The 15070-nt window shown below is 48.2% G+C and overlaps 1 long non-coding RNA gene across 3 annotated transcripts in view; it reads right to left on the bottom strand.

Annotated features, from left to right (window-relative positions):
- LOC137856740 (uncharacterized) overlaps positions 1–15070 on the bottom strand; it is a 51414-nt gene that overhangs the window by 32437 nt on the left and 3907 nt on the right. The window lies entirely within an intron of this gene.

The raw sequence follows: 15070 nt of genomic DNA, 5'->3' as shown, positions 1-15070 counted from the left end.
CAATCTGGAAATCTTCCCATCTAGACATGCTGCTTTCAGATGTCTGCTCCTCAGGCTTGTCCCAGGCTTGTTCTGCACCCATCCTGTGGGGCAGTGCAGTTTGTGCCACCTTCCCCAGTCCCACCGCAGTCACAGCAAGGCAGGATGGATTAAATACTTTGAAGACCTGGTGGTTGTAACCTTAGAGGAGATAGGTACCAAGTGGCTGTGCATGTGGCACCAGCATGAGCCTGGTGTCTTCTCCAACTGCTTCAAGGGCTGGTGGCATTGCTCAAAAATACCCTTGTGTTTCATGCTGGCAGTTCCACAAGCTCTGATCTCCTAGGACCAGGTAGGAGGGGTTTCACCTGGTGCCACTTGTCCCTTTTTCTGCCCTTATGCCTGAGGACACTGAGTAGGGGCAGGCAGCAGTGAACAGGGAGGTGCTGAGCTCCTGCAGACCCTGGGATAAAAATAAAGGCAACCAGGAGATCTTGCTACAGTGTGCATCCACTTCTTCTAGACCATCTCCTCTGCTGGCTTGGCATTCCCCGCAAGAGCTGCTCATCATTAACCAGAGATGGATAACCAGTCCCTTTTTTTTCCTCATTCCTTTTTAATGCATTGCACCAGCATGATCTGGAGAACATTTTCTGCAGCTGCCTGTGTGTCACCCATCTATTTTCTTGAGGCCCTGTAAAACAATGGGGGCTGGTGTTTGCTGTCGGAGGCCAGGGCGCAGCTCTCCACGCCATCTGCTCGGGGCTGTGGGACAGACATGCTCTCCTCCTCCTGCCTGGCACTCATTCAGTGGCTCGGAAAGCAGAGCTAAAAGGGGTGGCTGTGAGTTCCCTGTGATGAGCAGGGGGTTAAGAGCTCCTTCCAGACCCCCATGCAATGGGGAGGTGGCCCATGGGTGTCTCCTGGGAAGCTGTGATAGATGACTTGGTGGTGGCCAGGACGTGCAAGCACCCACTGGGGTCTGTTTTCCAAGGCACAGACAGCCAACACGAGAATTCATCAGGAAGCTAATAAAATAATCAATGCTGGGGAGAACGCCCTTAAGTAATTGATAACAAGGGTCCTCCAGGTGACAGCTGGCCCTGACAAGTAATAATCGCCTGGCCGAGAGAAAATTGCCGCAGTGCAGCTCACTGTCAAAGATGTCTGCTGTGTGTGATGGATATCACTGGTACGTCTCTCTCCATCTCCTGCTTCCCCAACAGGGAGCACATCCACTCTATTGGAAACCCTGCCTGCTCCCCAATTACATCTACGGCAACTAGATAATTTCAGAGATTGCTCCCCAGCCACTACCTACCCTGAGCTCTGCAAACAAAAGTAATGATCTCCGCTCCTTGTTTTATTACGGGTCTGCTGAGCTCAGAGACCTCAAAATGCCACCTTGCAAATATCAATTCGCGATGCTTCACGTTTCCTCTGGTGTCAAGGAAACATTCACTGCCATTTGCAGCTGATCATAAAAACAGAGGCTGTTCTTCACTATTGTTCTCATAAAAAGTGCTCAGAGAAAAAAAAAAAAAAAAAAGTTGGCTAGGTCACATGCTGCATTCATTGTAAATGTTGTCTTTATTTTGTAAAAATGTAACCATTCCCTCATATTTTCATGGCCACTATAAATCAGCTCTGTTTGAAAACTAGACAAAAACCATCACGTTGGTTTCGCCTCTGGGCTTTTCTTTTGTTTATCCACAGGTCTAGATAAACCACTGATGGCAATGAAGGTTAAACACAACAAACCAGAGCAAAGTAGCTCACCTGTTTAAATTAATTTACCCCCGAAAGTTGTTTGTGGCTCCCACAGCTGCAGGGCACCCCTGCACAGTAACTTTCAGTCTCTGCACTGCACCTGCCTATATCCAACACCTTGGGCGACCCTGACCCTAAAGATTTAACCCAAATTGCGAGGGCAAAGGGGGCAATTTCGCCCTTAGCAGAAACATCTGGAATGCATCAAGCTGCCAGCGGTCCCCTCGCACACTTAGCCCCAAGTGCTACACGTGATCACGGAGTTAGGGACCGGCTCAAAAAAAAAGCACCTAAACTTCAGCTTCATTTTAAGTTAACTTTGTGTAAAATATTGTGCCAAGGAGGGGTGGGTGCTTGCATGCCCCGCTAATAAAAACCACGTGTGTGTAGGCAGTCAGACGGGCCCATGACTTTCTTATTTTTCTGGCCTCTTGTCAGTCATGTGTTCCTCCCTCTGCAAATTCCCTGGTGGCAAAGCCAGCACCCAAAACACACTCACGTCCTCCAGCCGCTTATTTACGGCGCTAAGGCTCTAAATTGATACTTCGTAAATCTCCTTTGCAAGGGAGCTGGGTTAGCATTGCCAATATCATCATACAGCCTAATCATTTATCAGTTCTCCCCTTCACACTATTATTCCTCGTCTAACAGCTCCGGCTTTTGGCACTGAATACTAATGCCACGGGCTCATCAGTATGCTGGAGGGCTGCGCGTGCATCTCAGCCACGCACGCTGATAGCATGAAATCCATGGAGGGAGTAATGAAAATTCACATGCAGCTCCAGAGCCCCATTAGCACGCTGCACGGCCTCTTACCTAGCGCTGGCATAAATTGCTGGCCCCAGATGTCCTGTGGATTTGGCCCTGCTACGCTCATCACCACAGACACAGCCAAATCTCCTCTGTGAAACGCAAGGGAGCTGCCCAGGAAAAAGATGTCCTTCCCAAGCTGCCTCTACCTTTGCTGTTTTTTATGCAAACCTTTAACTTACACAGTTTCTGCTGCTGTAGCACTGAAAGCGTGACCTTGAGCAAAAATGCTTTGCTGTTCTGAAGGGACCTAGCAAGCTCCTGAAAGCACAGAAAGCCACGGAGGGAACTGTGGGAGACCTGCAGCTCTCAGGGGATGCGGATGGGATACAAAGCATGGCAGCAACCACCAGTGGGATCCACCACTCACTCCTCCAAGAATGGCATTTGTCTCAGTTGCACGTTTTTTATTTCCGTGTTGCCATACTTTGTGGCATCTCCAGCAGAAGGGCTGTGCTGTGGATGGGGAAGAAGGTGACACCCATCAGGGTGTCAGGTCCAGCCAGGAGCTCTGGAGCTGACAGGGTGGAGAGGCAGCCTCAGGTCTGTAAAAAAGGACACTTGCAAGTCTCATCCCAAGTGAGAAAAGCTGAGGGGAAACAAAGTCCTTGAAAGAGGAAAAGATGTGCCTAAAATCACCCAGCAAGGTAGCAGAGGCACTGCGAACAGGTCCAGCTCCCAGCCCTGGGCTCAGCACCCTCCTGATCTGCAAGCTTCATCTCTCATTTCAAGGGCATTCAGAAAAGAAACCAAATGTGTGTTGGTGTCAGAAATCAAACACATGAGACGAGTTAGCTGTCTCCTTATTATATTGCTCTGTAATAAGGGTCTGCTCCAGAGTTGGGGCTCTCTCTTTTCATCCATCCAGACAATGCACCCACTGTTATTCCCTCTGACTCCCGAGTTGCATGACCCAACGATGAAAAATGGTTCTGATTCATTTACATTAAAGATGTGGATATTTTAAGGAGCATAGAAGACCTTCTCTCATGATTGTTAAATGTCCGCAGTGAAGCACACAGAATATAAGCCACTGGGTCATGAAATTTAGCATTTCTTTCATTCTTATCTCCTTTTTCCAGCTTGCCAGAACACTGCAAGCCATCATATTGATATATAAGCAGCAAAATCTCCCTCGCAGAATGGAGAAAAATATCCACCTTTAAACAATATTGGCCTTTGCCAGTGAAATGCACGGCTACAACTGCAGGACACACAACACAGGTTATTACAAATGTTAAAGACGAGCAACCAAAGGCTAACGAGAAAGCACAGCCACAAGCATCATCTCAATAATTTGCAGCAAACTGTGCTGCCATAGGGAAGTGAGTGTAGCAGGCACGTGGATGCAGAGATCTAAGTTTTCCAGGCAAGCTGAAATAAAATCAAATAGGAGGCATAAAACAGGTTGTTCTGCTACCAGACTTCAGACTCAGTTCCTCAATTAGCTTTCTGATGAAGCATTGCCTTTACTTTGAACCCACTCCTGGGGGAACCAGCATACAACTGATGTATTTGATGTGCAGACTGCTCTCACATGCTAGAAATGCCTATTTACACACAGGGCACATCAGAGGAAAATAATTACAGTCTCAGCCCCCTGCTCCCATCCTGCCAGCTCTCCCCTGCCTCTCATTCACTGTTCAAAGCCCTTGCCCCACTTTTCCTGCAATAAGCACAAGTGCAGTGTGGACTGAGGGATTGCTCCCCTCCAACCGATTGCATATCCCACAGAAAACAGCAAAAACAGACATCTGGTCTTGAAAATCAATGGCAGGCACTGACGTGCCCTTCAGGACATGTTTCCGGCTGGTGGCAGAGCCTGCGGCTGCAGGAGGCACAGCAAATCACAGCAGCCCAGGGAGCTGCCCCCAAGCCTGGGACATAAGGGACCTCAGGGACCCATTACTGAGACCTATTAGATATAATATCCATGCACGGAGTGATCAGTCATGTGCTCTGCCAGCCATCACACACTGCAGTCTATCTTTATAAATTAGCCTCTATTTCCCCTTTTGTAAGGGAAGAGGAGGAGGTGAAGAGTCCCTAGCCCATTCCCACAACTCAGAGAAGAAATCCTGTATTATTAATACGGTAATTTGTCATGCTGCCTGCTCTGCAAGAAATGCACTCCTTTTAACACAGAAATCCATCCCTTCCTATGGAAAGGAAACAAATGTAATCACTGCTAAGTATCGCTAGTCCTTCTTGGCTTTTGTATCTGGGGCCCTGCACGTCTTGATATTCTTCATGGATTTTCAGTGCTGACCAAAAGTTCAACTCACTGCAAGTGAAATTTCTGGAGGAAGCAGGGAGTGTCCCATCTGAAAGCTATAAAGAGCTCCATGAAAAACAACAGAAAACACTCATACGTCTGCAACAGATTTATTTGTTGGATTAAGAAAGTCTTCCCTAAAGTTGCATTTTATGTCCCAAACTCAGGAAAGCATCCCCAATCAGGCTATCACTCAAACACATGATTAATTTTAGAGCAGACACGCCAAACACACGGTCTGTTGGCCAGACCCAACCTGCACAATACATTCACCATGCGCTCTGCGTCATATTCAGATTCTCCAGAACTATATTTGCATCCTATAAATCATTGTTCTTGTATTCCTGATGCAACCAGTGCAGCAGCATCTGTCTGGCTGTGTGGACAACCAGCAATGACTCTAAAGGGCAAATACCAAAGACCACTTCCTTCAGATGGAAGCAAGAAGTCATTCTTCCCATGCTATGCAGTGAATCTAAATCAGGGCTCCCAAATTCCTGCTTTGACCCTGGTTATCCTCTCCAGACCTGTAACCTTTGGAGGGGGGATCTTGCTCCTACCAGTGACTCTGGGCTTGTCAGAGAGGGTCCTGCAAGCACCCCAGTCCATACACCATGTTCACAGGGGAGTTTGGTTGGAAATGCTCCATCTGCAGCATAGCTCAAAATTCGTTCCTGAAAGAAGACCTCCCCCACCAAAAAAAATGAAGAATTTAACCAGCTATCTAAAGAAAGAGGAGAGGAATGCAGAGAATGAATCCACCAAGATGAAAACCCAGGAAGCTGCCTTTTAGCCACCAAGAGAATCTCTCTGATAGACTTGATTTTTCTCACCCCAGCCGGGAGTAATGTTTTCTTTCCTTTTTTTTTTTTTTTTTTTTTTCCATTTGCTGAATGTGTTCATTCTACGGAGGGTTTTTTTTTTTTTTTTTAATAAGACAACAGACATTCATGGCTCCCAGCTGTCAAAAGCCACAAAATGCCTGAGGCTGTCTGTCTTCTTGCAAATGCTGAAGCCGTTTTCCTGTAGACTATGTTCTCATTAATCAAGCTTCAGACTCAGCTTAGTCTATATCATTGCCCATAAGCCAAGGGAGACACTTTAGGGTCATACTGAAATGCAGAATTGCTGAACCTACCACAGGATTGTCAAAAGCAAATGTATCAGCTGGGCTCTTCTCCCACTGAAATCAGTAGAGTTTTTTCTTTTGATGTGGTTCAATTCAAAGGCAGCATCAAGGATCTAGGAATAGAGGTAATCTCTGCAAATTGGTGGACTGTATCCTTGAACATCACCCAAAAAAAGCATAGCTCCAGACCCAAAATTAAGTAGCGTTTAATTTCCACTGGAGCATTAGTTGTGGGCCTGGCTGGTGACTGGTTGTGACCCCCAAGCTGCTGTTTCTGGAGTCCAGAGATCAAGAAGGGCCCCAAGATGTGGGTGTCTGCAGGGTGGCAGGAGGAATTATGGCACATTCACCATTTGCTGCTGGAAAAACATGCTCATGCCTGGGGTTCTCACTTCAAAAAGAAAGTTGAAAAACTGTAAACAGTTCAGGAAACAGTTCTAATAGGGGGGAAAACTTATCCTGAGTGACAGATTAGAGAGTCGATCTGTTCCACTGAAGCAAGGCACAGTTCAGTGGTGCCGATGCTGAGGTCTATAAGAATTGCATTTCCAGTATCAGAGCAGCAAAGGCACCGTGTGGGTGCAGGCTTGGGCTAAAGATGTTCAACCTGGAAACTGGGAGCTGCATCAACTGAACAGCAGCCCCTGCAGCAGGTGGAAGGGCCTGGCAGGCCTCGCCGTGCCCACAAAACCTTCATCTTGCTCCCGGCCACGGGGATTTAACAAGTTAAAACCGAGGCCAGTGGAGAGCAAGCAGTGACGTGACCCGCTGGCTCCACAGCATCGCCCCCGGGCCCAAGTTGGCCAAGGCGGGCTGGAGCAATTGGGCGTAATTGCCCCTTTTTGGTGTTCTCGCCTCAGGAGAAGCCGCAGCGGGGCCTCCCAGGCCTCCGGCAGCAGCAGTGGCCCTGCCCTCGCAGGCTGCTCGCGAGGCCCGTCCTGGCCTGTGTGAAGGCTTTGCCTTTGCTCGGGTAATGAGATATTTCACGTCTCACGCTTCTCTCCTCCGAGCCAGGCCAAGTGCCGTGGTGGGATGGCCTCATAGTGAAGCATTTGCCACACATCAATATTCAATTAATGGCTGTGAAAGTGGCCGTCAGGCAACGTGCAGCAACGAGCAACGTGAAGGTCACCACAGGGAGACAGGAAAAGGAAGAAGCGAGAAGTACAAGCAGAGTCGCCAGGGACACCGGTGCTTTCAGCCCTTTTAAGCTCTAACTCAGTGATATTTCTGTCATTCAATCCTTTGATTTTTGCCTTTTTATCTCATTTCCTAATACTGTACAGAGATTTCTCATCTCCAAACCAGTCTGAAGACAGCTTCTTTCATTTTCCACATGCAATGTCAGGCAGGCAGCCCAGTCCCTATATCCTCAAGTCAGTTTGGAGACCGCTCACCACACACCTGGTGGCACGTTTGGCTGCTTGGGCACTGGCATCAGTCTGGAAATATCTGTGTCTCCTCTCAGTGACTGGCAGAGCAGTGAATGACGTGAAGAAAAACAGACTGGGGAAAAAAAAATAGACCTTTCTCCATCTCATCTCATTCAGAAAAAAAAAAAATGCTTAGAACGTTTGCATCTTATCTTATCGTTCAGGTCATCTTTTAACTGCTGATAATTTTAATTCTAGCAGGCACTTAATGTGCTAATCAAACCTGATGGCTTCTCAGCAGGATAGAAAATCCCAAGCATAGATGTGATCATTGGGCCTCTAGAGAGAAATGCTGGCATGTAAAGAAAAAAGCATATTTGTAGAGGGATTATTTACTGCTGTCTTCACTCTAAGTGCTAATTCACCCACATTGTTCTGTTTTACACTTGGTTTATCCAGGCACACGTTACTTCATCTGTTCCATCCTACAGTGGAGGAAGGATGTAGCACAGGTGTGAATGGTAATAACTCCCCTTTTCTTGTGCTATTAACCACAGATTTTCTGCTACTCAGAAGTTCACAGCTAGACCAAAACACAACATCTGCAACCCAAATAGGTTTCCACGAGGCCTGTACACCTATTCCCTGCAGCAGCAGGACTTAACAGTGGGTGAGGGTGCAGATGTGGCCCAGAGGTTCAGGGAGATGCAGGCACCTTGGGCACAAATTTCCTTTCCTCAGATTCCCGTACCAGCACAGGGGAAGCCCAACTGAAGAGGCACCTTTGGCATGGGATGCAGCTCCCCTGCTCCTGCCCTGCTGCTGGTTCTTGTGGGTGGCCTCACAACTAGGGAGAAAAGAAACTTCTCCTTCCCTTCCCTTGACTCGGGCTGGTAAAATACAGCCTCTCCGAGACCAGCACATTAATAAATCCTAACCTGCCAGGGTGATGCATGGATGCACGGCATGCTCAGTCCCGGAGGGAGGCAATCTTTGCCTGACAAGACCAAACTGATGTGCTGCAGCAGGTGGGAAGGAGGTGGATGCTCCCCAGCAATGGCCCACGTGTGCTGCCCATGCTCCCTGAGCAGCCTAGTGTTCAACAGAGAAAGCTGAAGCAATGGGTGCAACCCGCTCACTCAAAGCAAAGGAGACTTCTCCAGACAGGAGCTCACACCTGAAAGCCAAACAACTTCGGTGCAATCAGGAGGAGCATCCCAAAAATAGGCAAAAAAAAAAAAAAAAAAAAAAGAAAAAATCAGATATCCCAAGCACCACACAGTCCTGCAACACTGATCAGCTCATTACACTGGTGAACACATAAAGGCACAAAACTTACAGCCAACTTCTTACTCCTGCAGTGCAGCGTTCCTGCCTGCTTAGCCTCAGATCTGCTCTAAGCCATCCTCAGAAGGGTCCACCATTTCCCTCTGAGATAATTTTAATGGAGATATGCGAGATAGACAAACATTTCTGTAGCATTTTCTTCCTTTCTCTCTGACTGCAAACAGAAAATTGGGAACTCAGTGCTCAGGCAAAGGTACACAAGGGCATACGTGGTACACGTGAGTTTTGAGATGCTCTGCTGGCAAATTCTTTGTCGAAATATTACAATTCATTATCAGTGTAGTTTCTCTTGTGTTTTGACTTTCAGATAAGACCATGTAACCTATTTCTCTTTGTACTTGGTACTTCTAACATGAATAAAGAGTATCACCTGGAAGACTTTTTATAGGCACAATAAATGCCATGACAACTGCAAAGATATTTCCAAGAAATCCCAGCTGTAGCCTTCAGACCGTAAATCTGGGAGACATTTCCCACATCATAATTTCTCCCTTTCAGTATCCTCTGTTCATAGGGAAGTACTGACTAAGTGTTAAGCCTCCATACTGAATTTCTGATTCCACCCCTCAAAAGAGCAAGAACCCATCATTTCAATTTATCTGGAAACGCTTGTACAGAAATGCTGATCACTGTGATTAATTGTCACATCTGCGGGAGCATCCTGTTCAGGGAAAATTTAGACTCAATTCTACATGGGTTATTTACGAGCCAGCTGCTCCAGCCATTAAAACCGCCCTAAATATCTGCTTTCCCTACTACAGTTTGAACAAGCAGATTAGTCCCTGAAATCACAAACCCCCATGTTTTCCAGCTCAGTACAGCTCACCGCAAAATAAAGACCTCAATAAATAGCACTGTTAAGGGCACTCCTGCTGGAACGAGCCTTCCCTAGTAATGTTTCAGCTCTGGAAAGAGCTTGTACTGAGCCCCAAAGAAATCCACCGGAAATAACCTTGGAATTTGTATGTTTATCTCTGCGTAGCTGTGGAAACATTGTGGGAGAGGGTTGTTTTTGTTTTGCGAGGCAAATAGAAAATCTATGATATTCTTCGATATTCCAAGGCCTCCCTCCCCTCCTGCTACAAGCAAAGGGCTCTTGTCCAAGATGTTTTTATTTTTTATCAGCGCCTCCCCTGCCCCAGCATAGAGCAATCCAGTGTGGAGCACATTCCTTGGCATCCTACCCCTAATTGCTCTCAGGCTGTTGCAACACTTCTCGTGTTCCCAGCTCAACCCAAAGGCTGACTTGGCTTTGGAGGAGGCTGGGCTGACCCCTGGTCCTGCTGAATCCACACTCCCGGTGGGGTGGCTGGGAGACATGCAAGGAGCCTGCTTGAGAGATGAATCACCTGTTGCTGGGGATGAGGAACGATCTCTGCTCTACGGCTTGCTGGAGATCCTGCTGAGACTGGCCAGAGAGCACATTACAGAGCATCTGGGATGAGGATATTCATTCCAACTAGTGCCCCCAGACAGTCCACAAGAATAACTTGGCTTATCTTTTCCATTTCCACTGGTTCCCCATCTTCTGCTCTGCTCCCCACCTCCTCTGCAGCCCCTGCTGGGGAGGCTGCCTTCTGCCCCCTTCTATTTGATCCCCCTTCAATCCTGAAGCCCAGCTGCAGAGCGGTGAAGCCTGAGATGTGTTGACTGAGCCATTTGCCCAACAATCACCCTACTCGTTCTCCTGCTGAAAAGATCTCCCCCTACCAGTGCAAGTCCCCTTGGTATCTCTGCTTTCTCCCTCTTGTCCACCCCACTGAGGAGAGCAAAGACTCCTGCCATGGGAGCAGGCAGAGACACTGTGCTGCTGCCAACTCAAGGGTTCATTGTTTAAAAATCCCTTGAGCCAAATCTCTGCATGACAGTGACAGGCTCACAGACAGCCACACCACAAGACCCTCACAAAACCTTGCTGTAAACCACTTACTGCTTACATCGCATCAACACTTCTTTCCAAAGCACCTACACAGTGCCACACATACCAATCCAGGTGGAGCCTCGAGCAATGCTGTAATATTAGTAATAAAATAGGGTAGTTCATTTGGCAGGGACCTACAAAGATCCTCAAGTCCAACTGCAATACTAATAGGCACAACCTCTTAGTGCAACCTAGCCACTGCACGTTGCCACTCGCACACGATTGCCATTCATGATGCCTGTGTGCACGAGGTGTTATTCCCTGCAGAAACCCCAAGGGAACAGTGTGTCCTGGGGGTAGCACGGTGCATTAGTGCACGGGAGGGTTAAGCAGCTAATGACAAACTATCACCACCATAACCGAAACCTACGCATGCAGGCAGCGCCAGATGTATTCAGCATCCTGCAAACAAAGGCTCCAAGCCAGCACAGAGCGACGTGTGAGCCAAAGGGTTTTCCCAGAATAAGGCTGGGTCTGGCATAAGGCTTGGGAAGGGAAGAAGGAGTCCAGATCCTTGTTGCTGGACTGTCCTCCATGCAAGTGTGTGGGGCACCACTGGGAAAGGGGCCTGGGTCTGGCACCTTGCTCCAGTGGTAATGCAGGAGCAGAGGCTCGCTGCATGAAAATGCTTGCATTGTGGGGTGGAGAGGTTGCTCCATTGAAGGGGATTTTCCACAGCATCAGTCATAGCCCCACAATCAGCCTCACCCAGGATGGAGGCAGGCCTGGGGCTGGGGGCTTCCTGCTGCTGATGTGGAGGAAAAGTGTCTCAAAGTGTCTCAAAGATCAAGGAGGTGCCCAGGGAGAGCCTTCCCTGCCATGATCCCACCACACTGGGGTTCTGGATTGCTGCCATGGCCACCTGGACCAGGGCCCTCTGTGGTTAGACACCAGACCTGGTGCTCACCAGGAGAACTTGTATCTATAACCTTTACAAAGCCAGAACATGGGCATCACTGAGATAATCTGTGCCACGTGTGGAGCTGGGGCATCATGGTGCTGATCCATAAGGCTGCCAGGCACCTCCGAGTCACAAGCCCTGCTTGCACGTGTCCTGTAGCCCTGAGGCTGTTTTGGCTGGTTGGCCCTGCATGGGGCATCTTCTTGAGAAAAGGATGAAAATTGTGGGTTATTGCAAGCAATGATTCACCTGCTTCATACACAGGATTGGAAAACCTGGCTGGTGCGGCCCATCTGAAAGCACTCTGGTGGGCTTTACTTTGGTTTTCCTCAATGCAGGGTGCAAGGAGTGGGAAATGAGTGAACCTCCATGGCAGGAATCAGCCTTCGGCCCATGCACGATGACCATTTAATTTGTGCTCGGGAGACCATAAGCATAAGGAGGAAAGGAAAACCTGAACTTGGGAAGGGTTCAGTGACAGGACCTGGCGAGGAAACCATGAACAGGAGACAGGCAGACCAATGGGAAAAGCATGAGCAATGGGATAAAATTTGGGCTGCTCAAGCAAACTCACTTTTTGTCCTCTCCATCTTTGTGGTGCTTGGCTTGCCTTGTCAAGCCTGTCATCTTGTGCACAAGAGCCTCGAAAATGGGGGTCCTGGGAGCTTTTCTGCAAGGAGATGTTTGGAGCAGGACATCAGGGTGGGGATCGGGAGTCAGCCAGACCACATAAATCATCAGGATTTCAGAGCCTGATCTGATGGCTTTTGGAGGGACTTATGTGCTGTTTGCAGATGTGGGACCCACCCTGAGTCAGACCCCTTGCTCAGTTCAGGGCCAGTAGCTTTTCCTTGATGCATAATAAATTGATTAATTCTTGCAAAGAGTAGAAATAATATGATATTGATGTTCCTAGGTCTGGGTACCTTCACGAACTTTTAACTTACACCTTCCTTTCTACATTTAAATAAAAATTTAAAAAATGCAATTTCAGAAAATCTCTTACAGAACCACAAGACCAGCTCCCTGGACAATACACCCCTTTGCAGTCAAGCATTTCCTCCCCCTTCCCAGCTCCGGCCTGTAAGCTATTTGAGTGCTGATGGTTTTTAAATAGCTCCCAATGAGGATTTTGCAAACGGGGAATGGCACAGCAAAATAAATAAATAAGTAAATTCTGTGGGTTGGGGATTTATGTAAACACAAATTCCCTGCAACAGCAAGTTCCTCGCTGCATGTCGCTCCTTTTACACAAACACACCATCAGATAAAGGAATGAACATGATTCATTCCCTGCCCTCAGATGTGGTGGAGCCCTTGAGTGAAACGTTTAAACTATTCTGCTAGATTATGCTGCTTGAAATCAGATTCATAGGACTTGCAGGCTGAGGCAGTGTGGCAAGAGGCAGGCTGGGTTTCCAGCAGACACAGGGTTGTGCAGAACGGATTGCTCCACGGGTGCTAAAAACTCTCATGGGGGCTAGAAAAGAGGTTTTGTTTAGCTGCATTGAGCTGTCGGTGTGTGGAGACAAGGAAATCATATTTAGATCTGCTGGCCTGCTCTGGAAGCTGTTACAGGCTCAACTTTCCTTGCCAGTGGATGCTTTATCTTCCCATGCTTGTGCTAGAAATATCATGGGACCACAATGATGGCAGGCTGCTAGATAGTGAATTCATTATTAGACTAAAATAGACGGTGCCTGTCATTCAATAGTGCTGCTGATGCGACTAAGTTTTCAGTCACGTGTGCTTCTTTTTTTTTTTTTTTTAAAAAAATCCCAGGAAATGGTCCAGAACTGGTAACGCTGTTAAAGCACTTCACGTGAGAGCTGTGGACACACTTTGTGGAGGGCCAGGGGGAGCCCACACGGCTCCCTGAGACTGAACAGAAAAGCACTTTGGTGGCCAAGATCCAGGACTGTCTGCATGAGAGCTGGCATTTGCTGTCTCCCCACGACATCCCCGTCCCAAGGAAACTTGTGGCACTTGCCCAGGCCAGACAGGTCGGTCCTACTGTGGTACCTGAACCCTTCCTGGTCCTTAATGATTCCTGTTATCCTTGTCCTGGTGAGATGGGGAAGCCCTGTAGCCCCTCGGAGGGGAAATATAAAGACCTGTAGCCCCTCAGAGGGACAATTTAAAGCCCTGGTAAAGTTGCTCCCAGTCCCACAGGAAGCTTATGTCTGGGCTTCAGCCCCATCTCCAGATACCATCCACCCTATCCCACCAGCTGTGATGCACCAAAGGTCCTGCTGTGGCAAACGAAGAAAGAATTTGGCATCCGAGCCCTCCAGCCTCTCCTTGCGACAGCCTGCATTGTCTCAGTGGTTACTCATGCTCGTGAAACAGGAAGGGTTTCAAGCTAGAGCCCACAATCCTGTTTTTTTCCAAGAAGCCTGTGTAGAAAGTGTGGACAGCTGCCCAGTCCCTCCTTCACAACACCAGCAGCTCCATTATGCGTGCACCAGGGAGCTCACCTCACATCAAGAGATCTCGGTTTCTATTTGTTTTCCAGGTGATAAAACACCAGGTAGGGCTTGTGCAGAGAAAGGAAACCCCAGCCCTTGGTCCACCCTTGAAAAAACTTTCTCCTTCCCAAAACCCAGCCCAGCTCTTCTGGCTGCAGCAGCCTTCAGGCACCAGCTGAACCCAATCCCTCTGCTGCGTTTTGGCCATTTTAGGTGAAGGCAACCTCCAAGCTCAGGACTGAGGATTTTGGGTGACGGTGGTGGGCAGAGCTGCTCTGGAGAGGCTGAGGCTGGTGCACAAGGCAGATGGACCCTCCTGCATGATCCTCCTTTGAGCATGGGGGATCATTCCCCTGGACAAAGGGACATGCCTCCTAGGGCAGCACTTGGTGACATCTCCCCGGGGTTCCTACTAGCAGGTAACCCCAGGCTGCATTACTCCAGCAACACTGGAAAACGGGTTGGGAGCAGAGCAAAGCTGTGCTCTTCAAGCAGTTGCCAAGGTAGCTGGAAACCAGACACTTCAGAAGAAAAATAAGAAAAGAAAAAACGGTGTTTAAATGGTTCAGAGTCCTGGCACTGCCTCCACAAGCCATCTGTTGAGAGCACCCTCTCCTTTCCTACAGGGTCTGTTATTCCCAGGACCAGAGAGGAAATTCCTATTTCCACAGGGCTAGAGAGGAAATTCCCCAGTTTGGGCACAACAGTCCCCTGTTTGCATAGGGTATCCCGCAACCTTGGAGTTTTCCTACAGAAACCTGCCCCCATTTTTCTCCTGACCACAAAGCATTTGCTTTGCATTCAGCAGGAACAACCAGTTTCGTGGTTGAACGAACGATCGGTGTTAATTAGTAGCATTCAAAATTAAAATAAAGGTCAAAAGAGGGTAGGCACTATCAAAGAGCCTTGTTTGCTCCAAGGAAACATGAATGACACTTGTTCAGTGCTTCAAGATAAACTTGTTCAGGCACCAAGTTAATGAAGAAATAAATCCTCCTCTCCGAGGAACGTCACAGCTCTTCAAACACCAACCACACGTCTTTCATCTCAAGGTGTGCCGTGCCCTATCTCTCATCTCTCCTTGTTTCGTTCCTCCT

The sequence above is a fragment of the Anas acuta genome, chromosome 5, assembly GCF_963932015.1.
Source record: "Anas acuta chromosome 5, bAnaAcu1.1, whole genome shotgun sequence".
In the NCBI taxonomy this organism is placed as follows: Eukaryota; Metazoa; Chordata; class Aves; order Anseriformes; family Anatidae; genus Anas; species Anas acuta.
This window is presented reverse-complemented; position numbering and strand designations above follow the sequence as displayed.